The sequence below is a fragment of the Pseudophryne corroboree genome, assembly GCF_028390025.1.
Source record: "Pseudophryne corroboree isolate aPseCor3 chromosome 3 unlocalized genomic scaffold, aPseCor3.hap2 SUPER_3_unloc_20, whole genome shotgun sequence".
In the NCBI taxonomy this organism is placed as follows: domain Eukaryota; kingdom Metazoa; phylum Chordata; class Amphibia; order Anura; family Myobatrachidae; genus Pseudophryne; species Pseudophryne corroboree.
Genome location: NW_026967509.1, coordinates 1,186,555 through 1,207,212, shown reverse-complemented (window position 1 = coordinate 1,207,212; position 20,658 = coordinate 1,186,555). Strand labels below are relative to the sequence as shown.

General features: G+C 47.7%; 1 protein-coding gene across 1 annotated transcript in view; it reads right to left on the bottom strand.

Moving 5' to 3' along the window:
• The window catches only part of LOC134983668 (oocyte zinc finger protein XlCOF22-like), a 49,040-nt gene that overhangs the window by 20,943 nt on the left and 7,439 nt on the right, over nt 1–20,658 (bottom strand). The window lies entirely within an intron of this gene.

Here is a 20,658-nt window from a genome sequence, read left to right as displayed (position 1 = left end):
TCGTCTGCTTAGAAGCAGGACATCCAATTTTCTTGGGATCATACAGGACAAACAGAGAGTCCGACTTTCTGTGATGAGCAGTCTTCTTCACATTGATCTTCAAAGCACTCACAACATCCAAAGCCTTTGAAGCAATTGAGGAGACAGTAGCCATTGGCACCACTATAGGTTGGTTGATATGAAAAGCTGACACAACCTTAGGAAGGAACTGTTGATGTGTCCCGAGTTCCACCCTATCCTCATGTAAGACCAAATAGGGACTTTAACAGTACAAGGCTCCCAATTCTGACACACGTCGCGCGGAAGCTAAGGCCAACAAAGTGACAGCCTTCCATGTGAGAAACTTGACCTCAACTTCCTGTAGAGGCTCAAACCAATCTGATTGCAGGAAATGCAACACCACATCCAAATCCCAGGGTGCCGTCGGTGCCACAAAGGGAGGCTGGATATGCAGAACCCCTTTCAAAAATGTCTGAACCTCAGGGAGGGCAGCCAGTTGTTTCTGGAAAAAAATGGATAAAGCCAAAATCTGAACCTTGAGGGATCCCAATCTCAGGCCCATATACACACCTGCTTGCAGGAATAGGAGAAAACGTTCCAGTTGAAACTCCACCACAGGAAGCTTCTTGGATTCACACCAAGACACATTTGTTCCAAATGCGATGGTAATGTTTAGACATTACCCCCTTCCTAGTCTGTATTAGAGTAGGAATAACAGTGCTAGGAATACCCTTCCGAGCTAAGATCTGGCGTTCAACCGCCATGCCGTCAAACGTAGCTGTGGTAAGTCCTGATAAGTGAACGGCCCCTGTATTAGAAGATCCTCCCGAAGAGGCAGAGGCCTTCGATCTTCCAGTAGTAGAACCAGCAGGTCCGCGTACCAAGCCCTCCTTGGCCAATCCGGAGCAATGAGGATTGCCAGAACCTTTGTTCTTTTTACGAGCTGTAGAACTCTTGAAATGAGAGGAAGTGGTGGGAACACATACACTGACGGAAACACCCACGGTGTCACCAGTGCGTCCACCGCCACTGCTTGTGGGTCTCTCGACCTGGAATAGTACCTCTGCAGCTTCTTGTTGAGGTGGGAGGCCACCATGTCTATGTGAGGAACCCCCCACCAACTGGTTACCTCGTCAAACACCTCCGAGTCGAGGCCCCACGCTCCTGGATGGAGATGGTGTCTGCTAAGGAAGTCTGCTTCCCAGTGTCCACTCCCGGAATTAAGATTGCTGACATCGCCACCGCGTGTCTTTCTGCCCAGAGGAGGATTCTTGTCACCTCTGACATTGCAGCCCTGCTCTTCGTTCCGCCTTGTAGGTTTATGTAGGCCACTGTGGTCACGTTGTCCGAATGCACCTGAACAGCCCGATCCTGTAGAAGGTGTGCTTGAAGAAGGCGGTTGTACACGGCTCTTAGCTCCAGAATATTTATTGGAAGAAGGGATTCCTGACTTGACCACATTCCTTGGAAGGTTATCCCTTGAGTGACTGCTCCCCAACCTCTGAGACTTGCATCCGTGGTCAGAAGGATCCAGTCCTGAACCCCGTACCTTCGGCCCCCCAGAAGGTGAGGCAGTTGCAGCCACCAGAGGAGCAAACTCCTTGCTTTTGGTGACAGACGTATCCTCTGGTGCATGTGTAGGCGAGATCCTGACCACTGGTCCAGGAGATCCAGTTGAAAGGACTGAGCATGAAACCTTCTGTACTGCAAAGCCTCGTATGAGGCAACCATCTTCCCCAGAAGGCGGATGCACTGATGAACTGATACCCGGGTAGGCTTCAAGACATCCCGGATCACTGTTTGTATCACCCACGCTATCTCCGCCGGGAGAAACACCATCTGCACCTCCGTGTCGAGGATCATCCCCAGGAAAGACAGCCTACTTGACGGCTCCAGATGAGACTTGGGAAGGTTGAGGATCCAACCGTGCTCCCTGAGCAGATGCGTCGTGAGAGCAATGGACCGTAACAACTTCTCCCTGGATGACGCCTTGATCAGCAGATCGTCCAGATATGGAATTTTGTTCACCCCTGCTTGCGAAGGAGAACCATCATCTCTGCCATCACCTTGGTGAAGACCCTCGGTGCTGAGGAGAGACCGAATGGTAGTGCTTGAAACTGATAGTGATCGTCTAACAGTGCAAACCTGAGATAAGCCTGATGCGGCGACCAACTCGGAATGTGGAGGTACGCATCCTTGATGTCCAGGGACACCAAGAACTCGCCCTCCATCAGACCGCAGATCACTTCTTTCAGAGGCTCCATTTTGAACTTGAACTCCTTTAGATAAGGGTTCAACAACTTCAAGTTCAAGATTGGCCTGACCGAACCATCCGGCTTCGGTACCATAAAAAGGTTTGAATAGTAACCCTTGTTCAGCTGATGAGGCGGAACTCGAACAATGACTTCTGACACACCAATTTTTTTATGGTGTGCAGAAGGATTTCCCTGTCTGCCAGCAAAGCCAGCAAGCCTGGCTTGAAGAATCGGTGAGGTGGAAGAGTTTGAAACTCCACCCTGTACCCCCGGGACACAATATCCTGCACCCAGGGATCCAGGCTGGACGACACCCAGACGTGGCTGAAATGTCGGAGTCTTGCTCCCACCTGACTGACCTCCAGGCTGGGCAGTCCACCGTCATGCTGTAGACTCTGAGGCACCAGAAGCAGGCTTCCTGTCCTGGGAACCTGCGGGTGCAGATTTCTTGGATTCGGCTCGACCACCTCTGAAGAAGGTGTGAGCGGGTTTGTTCTTTCTAGTCCAAGCGGGCCGAAAGGCCTGTGACGTGTTGGGAGTAAAAGGTTTCTTCATAGCCGGTGCAGCTGAGGGAAGAAAAGTAGACTTACCCTCAGTAGCCGTGGCAATTCACACATCCAGCGCCTCCCCAAAAAGAGCCTGACCTGTATAGGGTAGGTTCTCCACACTTTTCCTGGATTCCGCGTCCGCAGACCATTGGTGCAGCCAGAGACCGCTGCGAGCCGAGACAGACATGGCGGAGATCCCCACAGCCATGGAACCCAGATCCTTCATACATTAGATTCTACCAGGAACCCTGCAGAATCCTGTATGTTACTTAAAAACAAATCAACGTCACCTTTATCCATTATAGTCAAGTCCTCCTGCAGAGAGAGTGATCACTTCGCTCTTGCTTTAGAAAGCCATGCACAGGCGTAAATATATTTGAGCGTAGCATCAACCCTGCGATCTGCCGGGTCTTTCAACGCGGTGGATCCCGGGATCGGTAAGACCACCTGCTTCGACAGTCTGGAGACAGACGCGTCAACTATAGGCGGGGTCTCCCATTTTTTTTCTATCTTCCACAGGAAAGGGAAAAGCTACCAGAACCCTTTTAGGAATCTGGATTTTTTTCTCTGGGTTTTCCCAGGATTTTTAAAATATAGCATTTAATTCCTTTCTTACTATCCGTGAAAAAAGCCTCCTCAACCTGCTCAGGGGGTTGTGTCAGTAATGTTCAACACATCCCACATGGCCTCAGTTATCAACTGCACCCCCTTAGCAAGTGATGCCTTCCCCTCAACACATCCCCATCACCGTCTGCCATGTCAGAATCGGTATCCGTGTCATCCTGCGTAATGTGGGCAAGATCACGTGTGTGAGAATGTACCGCAGGGGACCCCGAGGGAACAGGACCGGGCCCTACAGCCATAGAGGACTGTAATACCTGAGTGGCAGTTTCAGTCCTAGCAACACGGTCAGAAATCTGAGAAATAGTCCCCCTAAGAGAGGCTAACCACTCCGGTTCCCTAGCCGGGATCTGCGCTACAACAGTGCAATCCTGATTACATGGGGTGGGATCTTCCTGTGAAGAGATATCCTCTGCAGCATATGAGACAGAGACTCTAGACATGTTTGCTGCTATACCCCACACACACACAGGGGAGGGCAGACAGAGTTTTCCTCCCCCCCCCCCCAAGAATGGCAGAAAGACACAGAGATTGGAGCCAACCCACACACAGCGCTTGCTAGCCAAGGGAGACCCCCTGTCAGCGCTGACTGCTCCTTAATAGGACACACAGTCTTATTACAGCCCCCCCCCCCCTTCTACAGCCCCCTGGTACCGTATACAGATAACTGGAGTTGCTGTGGAGGGACCTGTTCTTCCTTCCAGGAAAGAAAATGGCGCTGGAACGCTGCTGGGTCCGTTCTGAGAAGCTCCACCCCCGTAATGGCGCTGTCTTCCCGCTCTTCATGGATTATACTGGCCTGAGGAAAAGGTGCTGGCTGAGATCCGTGGACCCCGACAGGCTGCTGGACCAGTGGAAGGGTAAGCGCTGGCCCAGGGCGCCCCTCACAGAGCCGCACCATGTGCTGCTGAGCGTTCCCAGGAGCTCCCTCCCCGCTGCCGTCATCTTTACACCGGCCCCCCGCTTGTCAGTGACTCACTCACCACTTCTTCAGCTCTGTAAGGGGGTGGCAGCATGCTGCTGGGGCGAGCGGTCCCCTGTGGCAGAGAAGAATCAGACCCCCCGCCCCCCCCCCCCGGAGCTCAGTGTCCAGTCAGCGGAGACAGTGGCTCAGACCCCGCAGGGTGGACACTACTCCCCCCCTTAGTTCCTCGCTGCAGGGAGGCTGTTGCCAGCAGCCTCCCTGTAAAAAAATAAACTCTAAACTAAACTTCACTAGAAAAGCTCAGGAGAGCTCCCCTAGCTGTGACCGGCTCCTCCGGGCACATATTCTAAACTGGGTCTGGTAGGAGGGGCATAGAGGGAGGAGCCAGCCCACACTATTAAACTCTTAAAGTGCCAATGGCTCCTGGTGGACCCGTCTATACCCCATAGTACTAATATGGACCCCAGCATCCTCTAGAACAGTGTTTCCCAACCACGGTCCTCAAGGCACACTAACAGTTCTGGTTTTAGTGATATCCAGGCTTGAACACAGGTGACTTAATTAGTACCTCAGTTATTTTAATTTAACCATCTGTGCTGAAGCCTGGATATCACTAAAACCTGCACTGTTGGTGTGCCTTGAGGACCGCGGTTGGGAATGCCTGCTCTAGAACGTAAGAGAAAGTGGGATATTCTTGTTGACACTTTACCTAAACCAATCCCCGAGGAGTTGTCTTCCATCTCAAAGTAATATGATAAAGGAGTAAGACTGTTACAGACACTCAGAGTCTGTTTCCTACTGTAACATGTGCCAACTGGGACTAAGTTACTGGGCATGGATCTATTTTTGGCCCAGATTTATTTGCTCTTGTTATGGGTATAAAACGTATATTTTTATCTTTATTTCCTGTGCTATATAATTGCTATATGGTCTGATATTCTTTCCACTGTTACGTTTCATAATACCTTTCTAGAATGCTTAGGTGTTCAGGCAAAGCATGGCTGATTCATGTAACATCCTGTTGCCCTTATACCTGTGTTGGTAGAACCTAAACTGGATAACAGACCAGGCTCTTGGCCTTTACCTCCTTTGGATACATTGGTTACATTGAGATTTGATCTTTCTTTGTACAGTTGTGTGACCGGAGAGACTAACCAGCCACACGTGTAATGGCGGCCGCGGCACTGAAGGGGTCAATCCTCAGCTGCCAGGCACCATTTGGACAATAGGCGCTTGGCGTCGCTGTTAAACGTACTTATGGCGCTGGGTGCGGACTGTTTAAAAGTTTGTTTAATGATGTGTTTTAACATGTCATATGTAGTGCTCTGTGCACAATTGTAGGATTGCATGTTTAACTGTATTTATATTCAAGATATGGTCACCTGTATTTTAGAGGGGAATATGCACTTACTATATCTGCTTTGAATAAGGATCTCCTATCCTCTGGATATAAGAAGTGACATGCTAATGGCCCTGTCCTAGCAGAGAGGTGTGAATGACAATACCTTTTGATGTGTAAGTTCCTTAGAGAAAGATATTCCTCACGGGGGATCTCTTTATCCCATATATAAAGTCTATGGGCTTGGAACCTGTTTCATCATGTAGCTGATTTAATTGATATACGAACCCTGAATGGCAGATGCAGGAAGGAAGACTGATTGTTGTATTGCAGCCTTTCCTGTTGTAATCCCAAACACTGGGTTTGCCTGGAGATGTGAATGACCAGAAACATTTGTATTTTGAAGCTACGTGATAAATGTATCAATAGTGAATGTTAAACTGATACCAAACGTTGTCTGGGTGACAGGAAGGAGGATATTGTTTTATTGCACTTATCTCCTTTTGAAATGTCATTTACTTTTTGGTATTTTGTAAGATATCCTGATTGGATAGAAAGGGCTTAGGGAGGACATGATCCCCTGGTGTACTGTGTGGAAAATTGACATAAAAAGGAGGCATGTGAGCATGCAGAGTGTATTATACCAACTACTTTCTGCTATGAACATCTTGCTGTATGCTGTTTCCCCTAGCAATAGGGAAGAGTTCTCTTTAGAACTATTTGTTGGCATTAAAACATCATCTGCCTCAGGCCTATGCAAAACATAGCCCCGTTCTCCGGCTGTCCCGGGAATACCCCAACGTCTCCAAGTTCCGCCTTCCGCCAGCTACTGGTAGAGGCCTAGTGGGGATTCGTCCATACCACACAGATAAGGCAGCGTGTCGACACATACAGAGCAGAACCGTGCTTCCAAACGCCACGGCAGGTTAGGAGTTTGGTGGTGGCAGCATAAACCCGCCCACAGCGCTGTGGGTGGAGTCAGTAACAGGCAGTTACTGACGGTAAGCGGGAATCCCCTATGTGGCCAGGTCCCGTGTGAACTGAGCATCCATTCTGTGTACTGGGGACGGGACGCGAAAGCGGTGAGGACTTTCGTACAAGACCGTCCGGTCACAAGTTGTTACTATGATGACTAGATTTTGCACTCTCGTATGGCTACTTGGGGTAGTCGGTAAGTTTCCCTTTTAGGCCCGGCCGCCACCTTTTTCTACCTTTCTGTCACGATTCCCTAGTGACGGAATCTGTAGCTCCTTTATGGACGCTATTTCTGTTTGTCTACAATTTTTGTTCCCTATTTTATTTTTTCTGTGATTTGATAGTTTGAAGTATGCACATGCCCTACAGACTCTATTGGACTTTACACAGATGATCCTAGATGTTTCATACCATGATCTGATCTCTCTGTATGACGGTGAAGTTTTTAAGTCTTAATGTAAAAGGTCTCAATTCTCCCCGTAAGGGAGGCCTTGCATTAAAATATTTCACTGACCAGAAGGCGGTGGTAGCCACTCAGGAATCACATGTTCCATTGCACTCTCCCCCTCAGTTTACCAATAACTACCCAACATGCTATATCTCCTGTGGTGTAGCCATCCTTTCCCATAGATCCTGCCCCTTTCACCTGGAAAGCAAGTGGGTGGAATGCAGTGGTAGATTTTGGATTCTAGTTGGGAAAATTCATTATAAATATGTCACCCTCACTTTTCTCTATGCCCCTAATGCCAGACAGCCCCAATTTATTAAATTTTTTTTTTTTCAAAAGCTACAACTAATTGCACTTCTCCTTATGGGAGATGTTACTCTTGCTCCAGACCCTCATCTTGATAGATCCTCCACCACTGATGAACAGACCAGTAATGACGCCCGTTCCTTATCTTCCTCATGCTCCCTTATAGTTATTACTCTGCTGTACACAGGTCATATTAGAGAATAGACCTTCTTCTAGGTCATTACAATTGATTCCTCGCATTGATATATTTCTGTATGGGCTGATATTTGTAACTACTTTTTAGATGCCATTTTGTCCATGTGTAACTCCATTTTGTATATGTATGACCTCATTGCTCTATATATGTACATTTTATTAGGATTAGTGCTTTAGACACCAGTTAGAAATATATATCTCTCACCTTTGACCTAGTGTGAAGGACATAGTGAGTGAGAAGAATATACACAGCTTTTAAGCTGGCTGATTATAATAGATATATCTTCCTATTATCAGTATCTCAGATGGAAACTGTCTAGTAAGATGTTTGGGGTATTGTATTCATAAGTAGGTGAAAGGGGACAGTTGTCCAGGATAAGATAAATGATGTTATACTGAATGACTACTGCACCCAGCATCACAGACCCTGAGTAATATCTGGTAAGACAATGTTAGCGTATCCTTGCAGGGTATAAAGCCTAGAGACTTACACATAGCAGGTTAGTTCCGAGTGAAGCTAGTTCTGTCTGCAGCGGATATAGACTTCTATAAACCCACCTCAGTTTAATAAATTCAGAGTTATTCAAGAGGGACCCTGAGGGCGACTGAACTATATTGTTTAAACTACGTAATCGATGACCATCATCTGGGACAGATCATGAAACATCTGAGATAAGAGCGGAGTATTCTAATTTGTTCTTCCTATTACTGTAACTGAGTATAACTTGTTATTTGCAGGTTCTCATTGTTGTAACTTAGAGAAATAAATGCTTATCCTTTATAATATGTCCTGTGTCAGTCTCCATATTTATCACATTGTATCCCAGAACCTGGTGACTTGAATTTTTCTACCGACAGTAATTTCATGGTCTGATCTGTTAGGGTCTCCTGCCCTGTGCTGCCACGTCGTCATGGCAACCGGGAGACGAGTGCTAGCGGAATAACCTGAGCGCAGCTGATACTCCAGTTCGGGTCTTTTGCTGTGCAGTGGTTACAGGCAGGGGATCCGGTGCTGGTTTTTGTGCTCACAGTCTGTGAGGTCTGAGTGGGGCGTGGCCAGCACCTGCTTTATAAGGCCTCTTCTCAGATTAAGCAGATGCTGCTGAATCTTTGTTGGTTAGTCAGTTCCTGAAAATTAGCCAGTACTGTGTAGCTTTTGTATTTGTTATTGCTTACTGCAAATAGGCCTGGAGATTTGGTACTACACTCTGCCAATCCAGACCTAGCAGTAAGACTGGAGTCAGTCGTTTTAGCCTGCTGAAGTTCTTTTGTTATTCTGAGAACCCAGCAGGTTTGTGACTGTACTTTCAGACCTGCATGCTTAATCCTCTCTCACTGTGCAGGGCGTCCATGTGTCAGTTTAGTGGCAGGAAGCTGAACCTGTGCCCTGCAAGTGAGAAATAGGATTGTGGAGACTCTCCTTGTGTCTACTATTCCATCTCTGACCAAGGGGTTTGCTGCCACACCCGTTGGTAACCCTTTAGGGTTTTGCTGTTGCCCTTAGCAACAGCATTTCGGGTTCTCTACGTATTAAAACACAACATCTTGCCTTTTCCATCTGAGCATTTGTAATACTAGGGAGACACCCAGTTTCTTAGCCTCTGGGCTTATCTGTTCACTTTGTGTTGGTTTTGTTACCCTATCACTTTCTGTGTATGTGATGTCATACTTCCCAGTCTGTCTGTTAGTTCATTTGTTTTGCATCCCTCTCTGTTCAGACACCAGTACATTCCTGCAGGCACTGGTGTGCATAACATATTCAGCAGCCCAATACTCCTGTTGAAATTTTGTGGGAATATGGAGCATACCCCTCAAAATACGTTGCAACAGGTGGTCGATCAGGTGCAGGTCCTGACTCGTCAATTTAGTGATTTGTCCATTAAAATGCACACCTCCCAGGCCGCTGGCAGAGTTCCCGCAGCAGCAGCACCTTCAGGGGTTAAGGAGCCGAAAGTAAATCTTCCGGATCGTTTTTCTGGAGATCGCTCGCAGTTCTTTTGTTTCAAGGAGAGCTGCAAGCTATATTTCCAGCTTAGGCCTCAGTCTTCTGGGTCAGAGATTCAGCGGGTGGGCATAGTGATTTCCTTGCTGCAAGGAGACCCACAGGTCTGGGCATATGGGTTGCAGCCTGACTGTCCGTCGCTTAAAAGTGTTGATGCTTTTTTTACGGCACTGGGCATGTTGTATGATGACCCTGACAAGACGGCCTCAGCCGAGGCTCAGATTTCGATCCTTAAGCAAGGGCGAAGGCCAGTTGAGGTTTACTGTACGGAGTTTCGGAGGTTGGCCCATGATACCCAGTGGAATGACCCAGCCCTGAGACACCAGTACCGAAGAGGTCTTTCTAACCAGATAAAAGACCAACTGGTACAATATCCCTTGCCTGATAGCTTGGATCAGCTTATGCAGTTATCCATCCGGGTTGATAGACGGCTGAGAGAGCGTAAGCTTGAAAGGGAGACCGAGGTTTCCTTCCTTCCCAAGGGAACCTCAGACTCTGAGGAATTTTCCGAGGAGCCTATGCAGATTGGGGCTACCCGCCTCTCCTCGCGTGAGAAGACGCGGAGGAGACAGCAGGGGTTGTGTTTGTACTGTGGGAATAAGGGTCATGTGGTAGTATCATGCCCAGAAAAGCCGGAAAACTTCAGGGCCTGAGGGTGATGGGAAATATCCTGTCAGGCCAGAAGTCAGAATTTCCCAAGAAGACTTTTATCATTCCGGTAACCTTGAAGATCCTCGGTCAAACTGTCAAGACTGAGGCCTTTGTGGACAGTGGGGCAGACGGGGTTTTTATGGACCGCCAATTCGCCCTGAAACACTCTGTTTCCTTAGTACCCTTGGCGTCGGAAATTGAAATTTGTGGGTTAAACGGGGAACCATTATCCCAGGGTAAAATTACCTCTTGTACTAGCCAGATTTCTTTGTTTATTGGAGCCACACACTCTGAAAAATTGTCCTTTTATGTGACTGTCTGTACTTTTGCCCCAATGGTGTTGGGGTTACCCTGGTTAAGGGCCCACAATCCTCAATTTGACTGGGTCTCTGGGGAGATTCTTAGTTGGGGTACTGATTGTTTCAGGAGTTGCTTGAGCCTTCCAGTCAGGCTCTCGCAGCTAAGTTTGCCAGGATTGCCAGGGTGTTATGCAGATTTTGCGGACGTGTTCTCCAAAAAAGTTGCAGAGGTACTACCTCCCCATCGCCCCTATGACTGTGCCATTAATTTGTTGCCGAATGCTAAGCTTCCCAAGAGCAGGTTGTACTCCCTGTCACGTCCTGAGACTCAGGCTATGGCAGAGTACATTCAGGAGAACTTGGCTAAAGGATTTATCAGACCTTCACAGTCTCCAGTTGGGTCGGGGTTCTTTTTCGTGGGTAAAAAGGATGGTTCATTGCGACCCTGCATCGACTTCAGGGAATTGAACCGTATCACGATTAAAAACTCATACCCACTGCCTCTCATTTCGGTCTTGTTTGACCAGCTTCGTACTGCCACCATTTTTTCTAAGATTGACCTACGTGGTGCGTACAATCTAATCCGAATAAGAGAGGGGGATGAATGGAAGACTGCCTTTAATACTCACTCAGGGCATTATGAATATTTGGTGATGCCTTTTGGGCTCTGTAATGCCCCGGCAGTCTTCCAGGATTTCATGAACGATGTGCTCAGGGAATATTTGGATAGATTCTTGGTCGTATACTTAGATGACATCCTAATCTTCTCCCATTCCCTGGAGGAACATCGGAAGCATGTACGCTTAGTCCTCCAGAAACTCAGAGACCACCGGCTTGGGGCGAAGCTGGAGAAGTGCGAATTTGAAGTTCAGCAAATCGCATTTCTAGGATATATTATCTCCCCAGAGGGTTTCCAAATGGAGGGTTCCAAGGTACAGGCAGTCCTGGATTGGGTGCAGCCCACTAGTTTGAAGGCGCTTCAGCGTTTCCTGGGCTTTGCAAATTTTTATAGACGATTTATCGCTGGATTTTCGTCTATAGTGGCGCCCTTGGTGGCACTCACTAAGAAAGGGGCGGATGTTGCTCACTGGTCTCGTGAGGCCAAATCGGCTTTTGCCCGTCTCAAAAGGGCATTTGTCTCGGCCAAAGTGCTGCGACACCCAGATCCAGAGCGTCCTTTTGTGGTGGAGGTGGATGCCTCTGAGATGGGTATTGGGGCAGTGCTCTCTCAGATGGGAGTGTCTGATAATCGCCTTCATCCCTGTGCTTACTTTTCCCGTAAATTTTCGCCTGCCGAGATGAATTATGACGTGGGTAACCGGGAATTGTTGGCTATTAAGGATGCACTCGAGGAGTGGAGACACTGGCTTGAGGGGGCTAAGTTTGTGGTCTCAATTCTCACCGACCATAAGAATTTGGCATATTTAGAGTCAGCAAAGCGTCTCAATGCCAGGCAGGCACGATGGGCATTGTTTTTTGCTCGCTTTAATTTTTTGATAACATATCGCCCTGGGTCAAAAAACATCAAGGCTGATGCGCTCTCGCGGAGTTTTGCTCCAATCCAAGAGACCACCGAGGAGCCGTTGCCCATTGTGTCCCCCTCATGTATTAAAGTGGGCATTACCCAGGACCTCTTGTCATTAGTCCTTAGAGCACAGGAGCAGGCTCCTCCAGACCTTCCGGTAGGTCTTTTGTTTGTGCCTCCTAGGTTAAGACAGCGAGTGTTCCTGGAATTCCATGCCAAGAAGTCGGCAGGTCACCCGGGTATTGCCAGAACTCGGGAGTTGCTATCTAGGGCGGTGTGGTGGCCCTCGGTGGCTAAGGATGTGGATCAGTGGGTTCGGGCATGTGACATCTGTGCCCGAAATAAGACTCCTAGAGGGGTTCCTGTTGGCCCATTGCATCCACTCTCTATTCCATCTAAGCCATGGACCCACATTTCAATGGATTTTGTGGTGGACTTGCCCAAATCCTCGGGGATGACAGCCATCTGGGTTGTCGTTGACAGGTTTTCGAAGATGGCGCACTTCGTTCCACTGGTTGGGCTGCCATCGGCCAGACGCCTGTCTGAATTATTTATGCTGCATGTTGTGCATCTCCACGGGTTGCCACTTGATGTGGTCTCTGACCGCGGATCCCAGTTTGTGGCCAAATTCTGGAGGGCATTTTGTTCCGATCTCCAGATTTCTGTCAGCTTGTCGTCAGGCTACCATCCGCAGTCTAATGGGCAGACTGAAAGGGTGAACCAGTCCTTGGAGCAGTTCCTCAGGTGTTATGTCTCCAAGTGTCAGACTGACTGGGTTGCTCATCTGTCCATGGCGGAGTTTGCCTATAACAACGCGGCTCACTCTGCTACAGGGATCTCTCCTTTCCTTTGTGTGTATGGGCATCATCCTAAGGCCAATTCTTTTGACCCCCTGGACTCCACGCCTGGTGGTTCCTCTGTCGTTTCGGTCCTTAGAGGTATTTGGAGGAAAGTGAAGAAAGCCCTTGTGTCTGTGTCATTAGTGACCAAAAGGGTTTTTGATAAGCGGAAAAGACCCTGCAGCTTCAAATTAGGAGACTTCGTCTGGTTGTCTACCAAGAATTTGAAGTTGAGACAGCCATCTCATAAGTTAGGCCCCCGGTTCATCGGCCCTTATAAGATCACCAGGGTTATCAATCCAGTGGCATTTCAGTTAGATCTGCCCCGTTCTTTGGGTATCAATAAAACATTTCATTGTTCCCTTTTAAAACGGGCGATTAGTAATCCTTCTTCCAGAGGAAGACCTTCCCCTCTTCTGATACGTGGCCAGAGGGAGTTTGTTGTTGAAAGGATTCTTGACTCCAAGATGGTTCGGGGTCGGCTGTCATTTTTGGTGCACTGGAAGGGGTATGGCCCGGAGGAGCGGTCGTGGGTGCGCAGTTGTGATCTTCATGCCCCCAGACTGATACGCTCTTTCTTCTCGCAGTTCCCCGATAAACCCGGTGGTAGGGGTTCTTTGACCCCTCGTCAGAGGGGGGGTACTGTTAGGGTCTCCTGCCCTGTGCTGCCACGTCGTCATGGCAACCGGGAGACGAGTGCTAGCGGAATAACCTGAGCGCAGCTGATACTCCAGTTCGGGTCTTTTGCTGTGCAGTGGTTACAGGCAGGGGATCCGGTGCTGGTTTTTGTGCTCACAGTCTGTGAGGTCTGAGTGGGGCGTGGCCAGCACCTGCTTTATAAGGCCTCTTCTCAGATTAAGCAGATGCTGCTGAATCTTTGTTGGTTAGTCAGTTCCTGAAAATTAGCCAGTACTGTGTAGCTTTTGTATTTGTTATTGCTTACTGCAAATAGGCCTGGAGATTTGGTACTACACTCTGCCAATCCAGACCTAGCAGTAAGACTGGAGTCAGTCGTTTTAGCCTGCTGAAGTTCTTTTGTTATTCTGAGAACCCAGCAGGTTTGTGACTGTACTTTCAGACCTGCATGCTTAATCCTCTCTCACTGTGCAGGGCGTCCATGTGTCAGTTTAGTGGCAGGAAGCTGAACCTGTGCCCTGCAAGTGAGAAATAGGATTGTGGAGACTCTCCTTGTGTCTACTATTCCATCTCTGACCAAGGGGTTTGCTGCCACACCCGTTGGTAACCCTTTAGGGTTTTGCTGTTGCCCTTAGCAACAGCATTTCGGGTTCTCTACGTATTAAAACACAACATCTTGCCTTTTCCATCTGAGCATTTGTAATACTAGGGAGACACCCAGTTTCTTAGCCTCTGGGCTTATCTGTTCACTTTGTGTTGGTTTTGTTACCCTATCACTTTCTGTGTATGTGATGTCATACTTCCCAGTCTGTCTGTTAGTTCATTTGTTTTGCATCCCTCTCTGTTCAGACACCAGTACATTCCTGCAGGCACTGGTGTGCATAACATGATCACACCCCTCTGATAGGGTCCTGGTCGCCTTTTCCCCGCTACTCCTCCTTTAGCACCTTGGAGATTGTAGGATTATATAGTAATGGATGCGGAAGGCACTAGAATTTTGCAAAAGACACTGTCCTCCTACTTAGACGTGAACGCTCCTGAAGATACTTCCAATAGGAACCACTGGTGTGCCCTTAAGGCCATGGATCAGAAGCCAGAGAAGGCCGTCATTCTAGTGCCAGGGGACAGGTAATCAGCAGGGAATGTGCAGGATCCTCAATGCTGGTTCCCATACACAAGCTCAATAAATGTATTATATACCTAAGGTGACGGTAGGAAGACTCAGATGCTGCCAACTCAGTAACAGGAGCCGTTCATTAGCCAATTCCCTGAGGCCGGCTGCTACAGGAGCATGTGGATACATGACAGGGGCTGCGCCAGATATTTCCTAAGCATTACGAGGCATGAGGAGCCCCGAGCCTGCGCCCCAGCAAGCAGCCGCACCATGCCACAAATAATACACATTCATAGCGTACATAATATAGCATGTAATATATGTAGTTATAGTAGACATACCATCATTAACTCAATTACTCTTAAGTCCACAGTATCCACAGGATATACATTGGGATATGAGGTAGCATCAGAGGATTGGCACCAACGATCAAAAGCTTTCGACCTCCGAGAATGCAATGGGCCAGTCTTCTATATCCCCACCTCCTGGTTCAGGCAATTCAGTTCTTTTCCAAAGCTCAAGGCAGGAGCATCATTGAGAGCCCTAATCAGGCGAGAAGAACACACATGCACACCCTTCCGTACAAGAAGGAAAAGGTTAGTAAGTGTAAGAATCAGCAAATCAGGTGCGTCAGGGTGGAATCCAGGTGGACTTAGGAGAAATAGAGTTATCGACGGTAAGTCTACCATAGTTACATATTTCTCCTGCAGGGTCCACAGTAGTATCCACAGGATATACATTGGGATGTCCCAAAGCAAATTTAGTGGAGGGGACGCTCCTGATTGGACAGGAGAATCCTTCGCCCCAAATGTAGCATCCTGAGAGGCAAAGGTATCAAAGGCATAATGCCTAATGAATATGTTGATGGAAGACCATGTGGCTGCCTTATATATCAGTTCAGCTGAGGCACCACTACTATACAGGTAGAATGAGACATTAGCCGGAATAGGGAGATCAGCACGAGAGTAACCTTCCGGGATAGTATTTTGAAGCCACCTCGCCAGCGTTTGCTTGTCCGCAGACAATACCCTCTTGTGGAATCCATAGAGCACAAAGAGAGTTGGATATATTCTTGCCACACACAGTAATAAATACAAGCAGAAGATAGTTTCCTTGTTCTAAGCATTGTTTGAAATAGCTATTGAGAAAATCCTCTAGATTTAAGGATGGACGTCTTAAGAGCCACACCACCAAAGACAGCCAATCCCAATGCCTGTGACAACAAGGACCCTGCAACAGTAGATCTGGACGTTGATGCAGTAGCCACGGAGTGTCCACTGATAGTCTCTGTAGATCTGTGTACCAGCGCCTTCTGGGCCATGCTGGAGCTATTAGAATCCCAGTGCCCTTTCCTTGTTTGACCTTCCGAATCACCATGGGTAACAGGGCGATTGGTGGAAACACATAGGCTAGCTGAAAGTCCCATCTCACTGACCGAACATCCACGAAGATCGCTTTGGTATCCTTTGTTCTTGACCCATATGCGGGTACTTCGAAATTCTGCTGAGAGGCCTTGAGGTCTATCTCCGGCAGCCCCCACTTGTCTCCCAGACTCTGGAAGACCTCTGGGTGTAAAACCCATTCGCTTGCATGAATGGCCAGTTTAGGACCCCCGGAACAAATACTGCGGACAACGCTGGATGATGAAGTTCTGCCCATCTTAATGTGCGTCTTACCTCCTTCATTGCCTTTTGACTGCGCGTTCCTCCTTGATGATTGAGGCACGCTACTGCCGTTGCATTGTCAGAACAAATTTGAACCGGTTTCCCCTGAAGAAAGTCCTTTGCCTGAGTGAGTGCCATATATATGACCCAAAGTTCCAATAAATTTATCGGCAGGCAATTTTCTTCCTTGAGCCCCTGGAAGCTACCTTTTTCTGACACTGCTCCCCAGCCCTGAAAACTTGCATCCGTAATCAGCACCTCCCAATCTGAGAGCCAATAGGGTCTCCCTTTGGTCAGATGGGACACCAGGCTAATGACCTCCATACTTCCAGAGGAAGGACCATAGTTTGAGTTTTTATTGTCTGATGTAACCCATTCCATTTGGAAAGGATCAGACATTGAAGAGGACTTGAATGGAATTGAGCATACTCCACCATGTTGAATGTCGACACCATTGATCCCATCACATACATAGCTGCATAAATTGATACCCTTTGACTTTGTAGCAAATCCTGAATTCTCAACTGTATTGTAGATATTTTGTTCAGAGGTAAAAACACTCTCTGAAGACTGGAATCCAATACAGCCCCCTAAGTGCATCATCCGTTGTGACGGACCCAGGGACGACTTTGCCCAATTTTTGAGCCAACCCTGTCTCTGTAAACAAGCTATTTTCTGTTGCAGATGACACTGAAGCAATTCCTGAGATTGTGCAAGAATTAATAAATCGTCGAGGTATGGAAAAATCCTTATCCCCTGTCAACGGAGATAAGCCGCCATTACCACCATATTTTTGGTGAACACTTTGGAGCTGTGGTGATTCCACATGGTAGGGCCTGAAACTGAAAGTGTTGCTGGAGGATGGTAAACCTGAGATAGCACTGATGGGACTGTGCTATAGGAACATGCAGGTAAGCATCCTGAATATCCAGAGATACCATAAAATCCTCCAGCTCCTTGGCCAAAATAATGGAAGGTAAAGTCTCCATATGAAAGTGAGGCACCCAAATGTACTTGTTCAGAACTTTGAGACTGAGTATAGGCCGAAACGACCCATTTGGTTTCTGAACTAGAAACAGGTTGGAATAGAAACCTTGTCCTTGTTGCGCAGGAGGAACTGAAATTATCACTCCTGATTGAAGCAACCTCTGAACTGCCTCTTGTAAGGCCCTGGGCTTTGTTTCTACTGCAGATAGGCTGGTACAAAAAAACCTTTGTGGAGGGTGCTTCTTGCAGGCAAACGCATAACTGTGAGATACCGCTTCTTCCACCCAGGCATCTGTGGTGGACTGCTGCCAGATCTGTGCAAAATGAAGAAGTCGGCCTCCCACCCTGGGGTCCTCCAGGTGGAGGCCCGCACCATCAGCCTGATGGCTTATCTTCTGGTTTGGAAGCAGGCCTTCTGGTAAGCCCAGTGCTTTTTAGTCTTTCCAGACTTGTCTGATTGGGACTGTTTGCCGAAAAACTTTTCCTTTTCGCTTTTCCTTGGGTCCGAAAGAACCGAAAAGCTGAAAAATTAGGTTTAGACTCGCTTTCTTAGAGTCTGCTTCTGACTCCAAAATACTGTTTCATTCTTTACCAAAAAGAATATCTCCAGTAAAAGGCAAAGACTCTAGAACCTCCTTGGACTCTGAGACAGCTTCCCATGTACGTAGCCAGACCGCTCTGCGAGCTGCTACTGCTGAGGCTGATGCTTGAGAGGCAATAGTACCCATGTCCAAGGCTGCTTCTTCCATAAACATAGCCGCCTGTTTAATATGTGCAAAATGGGATTTTTGCTCTCTAGATGCCAATGAGAGATCATCCTCCAATGCATCAGCCCAGCGGCCATTGCTTTTGCCATCCAGGCTGAAGCCATGGCTGGTCTCACAATTGCCCCAGACAAGGAGAAAATGTTTTTTTTTAAAAACATCTCTTTTTCTATCCGTAACATCATTTAATGATGTTGAAGGCAGAAGTAATGTAGATTTTCACACTAATCGAATGACATGCGTATCTATTTTGGGAGCCACCTCCCTTTTTAAACAGTCCCCAGCTGGAAGAGGATAAAGGGAATTCCATTTCTTTGGAATTCTAAACTTCTTGCTGGATGTGACCCAAGCCTCTTCCATAATCTCCGTCAGATGTTCTGACCCCAGAAATTCAGTTCTGACTGTTTTGGGACATTTAAACACAGGAGCCGTGGATTTTAACAAAGGCTCTGCGGCCTCCACTAAGGACAGAATGGCTTTCATAGCAATAATTATCTCAGGTATATCCACTGAGCTGGGACCTTCATCCTCATCTCTGTATGCAGACCCAGAATGTGAGGAATCCTCATCCTCCCAAGTGTCTCCTTCTGAAACATGTGTAGACTGTGAGTATGTTGTTTCATGTTTGTGTGATTTATTTTCCATAGACCTTTCAGCCTGTTTTTCTTGTAAGGGTTAACAGGGTAACATATCCCTAGTATAGGAGCTGGCATTATCCACTCAGCTATATTGTAAAATGTCTGTGCAAAAGAAGCCCATGGGGGTTCAACTTGAACCTGTGCATGCCTTAGATTATTCAGGAGGCTTTGGTGAAAGCTAAAACAATTGGTTAAAAAGACTCAGGGTGGGACTACCCCCTGATGAACTGTATGTTGGTTTGAGATAAAAAGATGAGGCCTATGAGCTTCAGAGGTGGATTATACCATTTTCACTCTGCTGTAAACTTGCTGTATTGCAGTTGCCGGTAGCAATAGGGAACAGTCTCTTTTAAGACTGGGTAAATAAAACATCTTCTGCCTCAAGACGACTGTTTCATCTTGTGACTTGCAGGGCTAAGCGAAACTTAGCTCATTTTTTCGGCTATCCAGGGTACACCCAGCATCTCCAAGCTCCGCCTTCCTCCTGCTACCGTGCCATGCTTGGGCAAGCAACTATTGGAGATTCGTCAATACCACACAGGGGTGGTAAGACAGCGTGTCGACGCATACAGAGCAAAGCAGTGGTTCCAGACCCTACTGTAAATAGGAGTCTGGTGGTGGCTGCATAGTATCCGCCCACTGCGTAGTGGGTGGAGTCAGTAACAGGCGGTTACTGGCGGTAAGCGGGAATCCCCTATTTGGCCAGGTCCCGTGTGACCTAAACTCCATTCTGTGACTGGGGCCGGGACGCAAGGCGGTGAGGGCTTTCGTAAGAACCGTCCGATCACAATGGTAAACAAATCACACACCTGTACGGTGTTAACTACACAATTTGTGACTGAAATCACTTTAACAAGCTATAAAGTGACATACAATCTGATACTTCCCTGCTTTGCAACAGCATTGAGGATTGAAATATACCCAAAAACCTGACAGAAATAGTAAAGTCAGCAATCACAGTAGCAATCAGTCACAGGTTATACATTAGTATAATAAGCAATATGATCACATAATCAACTACAGATACATTTCAAGTATGTAGGAGAAACATATTACTGCATTACCTTGTATAGGATATTTAACGTATTCAGTCTCACAGTGAATGAAACAGCAGTAATAGTTTACAGACTCATATGCATCAGGCACTTATCTAACCCCTTGTACCCAATGGTAGGTAGAGACTTAGTGCTGTATCACAGGGCTCAGGAGAGTGGGATACAGGGAGACTTCACCCTGCTTCCAGGATCGATCAATACTTTAGTGAACACTGAGGGGATCCAGACGCAAATATTGTACACCAATGCCCAGTGAACGCAACAGTGAACACAGATGCACCAGTCACACAGCCGCCTATACTGCGACCGGGTCCTTTTAGATACACTGCGTCTCAGACGGAAGCGGTAAATCAGTTCATGATGGGAAACTCAGAGGAAACTGGTCATGAAGCGGGGGGAGGGGTGACATGGGGAGCGTCTTACTCCACACTGCTGACATCAACCCCAGGGAACACGGCCTCACACTAATCCCTGAAGCCTATGATCCCTAGGGCCTACTGCTGGTGCACCCGAGGTGGCAGCCGCATCAGCGACTGTTCAGTAGTCCCCACCCCGAGAACAGTGCGGCTGTGTCTCGCATCTCCCCCACTAAGCAGAACTGACGCCTGACCTTCTTCCCATTCTCCGGCCGCAGCCTGGTAACGTCAGCTGGACTTGCTAGTACATCCTACACAGGTGCCCGCTGAAACAGCACTGAACACGTGCGTAAGCGTTGTCGTGGCCGGGCGGGAAGTTGTTGGAGCGACTCATTCTAAGGTGGCGTGTAAGACGCTTTTTAGAAAACTCGCTCAAAAAAGTTAAGACAACAAAAATAAATTTAATAACGAGCTTAGGGCTTCCAAAATCAGCAGTCCAAAGATCGTGTTCCAGCT